General features: G+C 40.2%; 1 long non-coding RNA gene across 1 annotated transcript in view; it reads right to left on the reverse strand.

The window, feature by feature from the left end:
- Positions 1-3,725: 3,725 nt before the first annotated feature.
- LOC112078835 (uncharacterized) overlaps positions 3,726-6,544 on the reverse strand; it is a 10,020-nt gene continuing 7,201 nt past the window's right edge. Inside the window, exon 3 of the long non-coding RNA XR_002895795.2 lies at positions 3,726-3,949. This is a non-coding gene — a long non-coding RNA (uncharacterized lncRNA). The remainder of the gene's footprint in view (positions 3,950-6,544) is intronic.

Genomic DNA, 6,544 nt, shown 5'->3' on the forward strand with positions numbered 1-6,544 from the left:
AATTACCGATGATCTATGCTAGAAGCACACACGCCGGCTGCTCCAGGACGTCCAATTGTAGAGAGTAGTGTGCCGTCTGTTACGAGGTACTCTGGGGCTTGTGTACCAACGTGTAGAGATTTACTGTGTAGCAGCCGGGAAGTCAAACACGTCTAACACGAGCCAAAGTCCCCCAGATACAGCAGCTGTCCTTCTGAGAGGAGAGAGAAGACACAGAACAATACTACTACTGTGTGTGTTGTCTCGGTATCACTGTCCTACCACCAGGTACTGGATGAAGCTTTGCTTTGATGAAGGCTTGGAATGTGTGGCTTTTAAACTGATAAAGAAAACATTTCACTGAACATCCATTTTCATTAAAACAGTGATTGAATACAAAGTATAAGTAATAATGTCCACTGGGAGGTGTTTTGTTTCATGGCAATTTTCTTAGTGCCACCATGGGTAGGTTCAGTAGGAGTTTCTCCTCCAAACTCATTACATCTGTCTATGGGAATCTGTCTCACCTTAACTCGAAGTGTTCTACTGGTGACCGTCTCGGTGGAAAGGACCACCATTGGACTGTGGGGAGAGGAAGTTTACATGGTTCAGAAAAAAAAAAAAAAAAAAAAAAAAGGACCCTTGACCTTGACCCACACACACACACACACACCACACACACACACACACACACACACACACACACACACAGCACACACACACACACACACACACACACACACACACACACACACCCACACACACACAACCAGCAAGGGAGCCTGCTCTCTAATGCTTCATTCTGTGATTACTTGGGCTATGTTGGTCCAGAGACCTCGCAGAGCTGAATACATGGTAGTTGTGGATCCTGCTCTCTGGCATGGAAGGTCCACTAGTTCGGGTTAACCCAGGGGTCAGAGTCAGCGGCGTATGGTAGAAATGAAAGCAGGGTTTACACCTCAGTGCAACCCATGATTAAACATCACCAGTGTTATGTGCTGATAGCATTTGAAGTTTTCCAACAAAGGCTTAAAGGCTGTGGTGTTCATTCCTGTGGATTGTGAATTGTTCCCTCCATTTTGTCCTCGTTTAACTCTGGTAGGATTGGACTATGGTGAAAGAAATGTGTTGGAAAACTAGACGGAACAACTCCTTACGTCCACCCGTCTGAGATATCTATGAAGGGGAGTCGGAACAAGGGAAGAAGGAAAGGAAGAAAAAAAATGGAATGAAATGTAGCCATATACCTTAAGAGCCTAGCTGATTACTAGGGAGAAGAATATTCTCTAAGGTCATTTTTAAATAACTCATCATCATATCAGACACATACAGTTAGGAGAGCAGGGTATGATTGCTTCACTAATCACTATATCAGGAGAAAGGATCAGGTTTGACATCACTTTAATGTTCCATTACAAATGTTAACTTTAATTCCAAATTATAACAAGAATTTACATACCTTCCGAGAACATGGAGGTGAAGTTCAATGAGGCTTCACCTATCCTCCTTCCAGTCAGCGTGACGGGGTCCACTCCTGTTGGTTGTCCTCCCGTCTGGATTGTCACAGTGAGGACACAGAGACACTGTTGTGTGACCTGATGATCTGGAGCTATCACTGCAGATCAGTTTACTTGTCTCATCCACCAGCTCCAAAGCTATCCTCACTAATGATGTTGTGAGTTCACACTGTTCCGTCAAAACGGTGAGTAGAGAGGCACCTTTTTTTTTTTTTTTATTTAACCTGTTATTTTAACCAGGTAGGCTAGTTGAGAACCCAAGTCTCATTTACAACTGTGACCTGGCAAGATAAGCAGTAGCAGTGTGAACAGACAACACAGAGTTACACATTGAGTAAACATAAACAAAGTCAATAACATGGTAGAAAAAGGAGGAAATCTATATACAATGTGTGCCAAAAGGCATGAGGTAGGCAATAAATCGGGAATATTTACAATTTTTAGCAGATTAACACTGAGTTGATAAATCATCAGAGATCATGGCAAGCAAGAGCATCCTACTGGGTGTGCAAAAGAGGCAGAAAAGTAAATAAGAAAAGGAGGCAGGTCATGGGGGGTGAGGTAGGTAATATTGGGTGGGTAGTTTACAGATGGACTTATGTACAGCGTGCAGCGACTCCGTAGCCCTGCTCGGATAGCCAGATTTTTTAAAACCTTCTTACCACGGACCCCTTTAGCGTGGATTCATTTTCCGGTAAAAAACACCGCTGAATTACATGAGCGCCAAAATAAATAAAAAATAAAAATATATTTATTTCAAAATGACAAGTTGAAAATTACCAAAACCCACAGCTTAGTTTTGTTAATCCACCTATCGTGTCAGATCGAACAATATTGCCTTACAGCGGAAAGCAATCCAAGCGTTTCGTTAGTTTATCGATCATAGACAAAATATTTAAGAACACCTAGCAGCCATGTAGATTCGGTTCACGAAAGCCAGAAAAGCATCAAAGTTAATCGCCTTACCTTTTGATATCCTATCGGATGTTATACTCACGAGACCCCAGTACACAATAAATGTTCCTTTTGTTCGAATAAGATTTTTTTGTATCATTTCAAAATATGTCCATTGTTTGCCGTTATGTTTCAGTTATATTCCCAAGCCCTAGGCAAGCTCATCAAGCTTGACGAAAATTCCAGTATTAGTATCCGTAAAGGTCGTAAAACATGTCAAACGTTTTTAATAATCAATCCTCAGGTTGTTTTTAACATCAATAATCGATAATATTTCAACCGACTGTAAACTATTCAATTACTGGAGAGAAGAAAATGTTGAGCAACCAGTGTCGCGCGCATGAACTAATGGAGGGACATCCGTCTATCCACTGACGCGTTTGATATAAATCTCGCTCATTTTTCAAATAAAAAGCTTGAACTATGTTCTAAAGACTGTTCACACCCTGAGAAAGCCCGGGAAAAGGAGAATCTGGGTGATATCCCTTTAAATGGAGGATAGGCAGGCAGGAACAGGGATTTTTTCCAAAAATAGAAGTCACCTCACTTCCAGGTTGGATTTTCTCAGGTTTTTGCCTGCAAAATCAGTTCTGTTATACTCACAGACAATATTTTAACCATTTTGGAAACTTTAGAGTGTTTTCTATCCTACTCTGTCAATTATATGCATATTCTAGCATCTGGACCTGAGAAATAGGCAGCTTACAATGGGAACGTTATTTTTCCAAACATAAAAATTCTGCCCCCTAGCTTCAAGAGGTTTTAATTAATGTCACTGTTGTGTTCAGGGAGACTGTGAAAGACAAGGACATATTTCAGTGTTAATGTTACAAATACATGATATATTGAGTTGCAAAATGCAAATGCATCTCAATATTTATTTGTATTATTTTGAAAGCGTGAAATTACTAGCTATGTTATTTTTAAGAATGAGGGGTGAGGACCTCTTTTTCTCTCTCTCTCTGCTCAGTCTCAGAAAAACGGAAGTGGTCTGAGCTGAAATAACCACTGAAAGAAGGACCAGTTGCAGACATCGACATTCATATTCATTCTTCTGTTTATATAGCTACATGTTCGGTTGCAGTTACATTTACCTCTCTAACAATTGAAATTCCCTCCATTACCAAGGTGGGATATCAGCCTTTAGAGGAAATGGTTTGATATAAGATGGAACCTTTAGTTTGTAAACACATAACAATTCTCAAATCTATAATTTCTAAGACCTTTTAGTGACATTCACAGTTATGTGCTGCTTCCATAAGCAGGAACGTGATTGGATGTCCAGTCCAGTCCTTAACAGGTATAGAACATATTGATACATATGCAGAAACATACATACAATGTGATGTTATACACAAACAGGTAGAATCTGCCTTAATATATGGACAGTTAATCAAACATTGTACTAAACAAATAGGAACAACACCAAATCACTGGTACTACCCAGCAGGGGGCACGGTGCAGCTGTCCAAGGCCTGGTGATGGGACTCCTCTCTGGGCTGGAGGGACAAGACAGAACCTATAAATACCTTTATCAGAGTAGGGTCGAATATAACTGCTGCCCATACAGAGTGTTACGCACGCCTCTGTGAAGAGGGAACGCAACTCCCTGCTACAACTCAACTCTCTGTGAAGCAAAAGAGGTATGAACTGTAGGTGCGAGAAAGGACGACAAAGGCAGAATTTACCGTTACTAGGATTTATTACCTACACGGTAATATGGGGAAAAGGGGCTGGACGGAACCAAAGGAAAGAAAGTAAATATCAAAGCTTCCCCTCTCCTATCTAACCTGCCTACCCACTACTTACCTATCTTAACACCACCTGGTGCCCTAACCAAAATACAGGGGGTGGTCCGCCCAGGTCTTACCTAGTGTGCCTAGACAGTGAATATACTACGGGTATATGTATGCCCGCGGGCCTCTTGCCTAAGCACTCCCTAGGCCTTCCCCTTCCCCCCTGGGAACAAATGAAACAGAATAACAAACAATTTCAATAATCAAAACAGTGCGTCCTATAACACATAACAGACATAACCAATCAGCTCCTCAGCAACAACCTACATAGTACATACCATATCTCTTTGAGAAACAACCAACACTATCACAATCAAATTCTCCAGCAAGGATTTCAGCCTGCCTATGATCTCTCTCTTCTCCTTCCTTCTAATGATCTCTTTCATCAAACTCTCTGCATTCCTCAGCCTTCAATGATCTCTCCCTGCTATCCTCTCTCTCTAAAATATTCAATCTCCCTCTAATCACTTCTCTTCTGAACAGAACACTGCTTTATATCTTCAGGTGGCAATGGTGATTAGAAACAGCTGTTTGACGAGGGGCGGGGTCAGCTCCAATCATCAATTAGCCTGGGTCGACCAATCAGCTGCTTGGGGAGCTGTTTCTCTGAAACACACACACTCAATATCAAACCAGAACACAGAAACTGGGGAACGTAACACAGAGACGGAAATATGCCTTACGTCACCTCACGTAAAATGTACACTACCGGTCAAAAGTTTTAGAACTGTCACATTGATATAAAGGGTCGGGAGACAGGCGCAGGAATGCTGCATATTTTTTAAATTAAGCCCAAATTACGGCGTGCTGTGTAAAGGCACGGGGACGAAGACCAAACAATCACGTTACAAAACACAGGTAGAATCCCAAAACAAAAGAGCGAGGAGTACCTCGAATAAATACACACGCGCACAATGATTAACAATGATTAACCTGTCTAGCCCCTGGTTCCGCCCCCCACATTCCACTGAAAAGGCAGCGCGAGAATTCAAAAAATATTTTTTAGAAATATTTAACTTTCACACATTAACAAGTCCAATACAGCAAATTAAAGATAAACATCTTGTGAATCCAGCCAACATGTCCAATTTTTTTTAATGTTTTACAGCGAAAACACCACGTATATTTATGTTAGCTCACCACCAAATACAAAAAAGCACAGACATTTCTTTCACAGCACAGGTAGCTTGCACAAAACCCCAAATAGAGATAGAATTAGTCACTAACCAAGAAACAACTTCATCAGATGACAGTCTTAACATGTTATACAATAAATTATGTTTGTTTCAAAAAATTTGCATATTTCAGTATAAATCATAGTTTTACATTGCAGCTACAATCACAAATAGCACCGAAGCAGCTAGAACAATTACAGAGACCAACGTGAAATACCTAAATACTCATCATAAAACATTTATGAAAAATACATGGTTACAGCAAATATTTCAGATTTTTAAGTGTTTTACAGCAAAAACACAAATAGCATATATTAGCTTACCACAATAGCCAAAACACAACCCATTTATCAGCAGCAAAAGTTAGCGATCGCAAAAAAACAGCAAAAGATATATAATTTTCTACTAACCTTGACAAACTTCATCAGTGATCAGTCCTATAACATCAGGTTATACAATAAACTTATGTTTTGTTCGAAAATTTGCATATTTAGAGCTGAAATCCGTGGTTTTATACATTGTGAAAACGTAGCAACTTTTTCCCAGAATCTCCAGATATATTCTGACACTCACCTAATCTGACCAAATAACTCATCATAAACTTTACTAAAAAATACATGTTGGATAGCAAATGAAAGATACACTAGTTCTTAATGCAATCGCCGTGTTAGAATTCTAAAAATAACTTTAGTACGACATACAGCTTACGTTATAGCGAGACAGCGCCTGCAATGAGGGCGGAAAATAGTACTAAACATTTTCCACAGAAATACGAAATAACATCATAAATGGTTCCTACTTTTGCTGAGCTTCCATCAGAATCTTGTACAAGGGGTCCATTGTCCAGAACAATCGTTGTTGGTTTTAGAATGTCCTTTTCTCCCGTCGAATGAGCAACAAAGCTAGCCAAGTGGCGCGAAGCTGTCCTTCATCACCAAACGCAGAGAACGAAAACAGCCAAAACTCCCGATAAACTTTCAAAATCTGATAAAACTATATTGAAAAACATACTTTACGATGTATATTATGACATTATCAAATAAAATCAAAGCCGAGATATTAGCCGTCTATAACGAAGCTTTTCAGAACGCAGATCCAGCCGGTTCACTTTCCCCGGCGCCTT

Source organism: Salvelinus sp. IW2-2015, unplaced genomic scaffold (genome assembly GCF_002910315.2).
Source record: "Salvelinus sp. IW2-2015 unplaced genomic scaffold, ASM291031v2 Un_scaffold6364, whole genome shotgun sequence".
NCBI lineage: Eukaryota > Metazoa > Chordata > Actinopteri > Salmoniformes > Salmonidae > Salvelinus > Salvelinus sp. IW2-2015.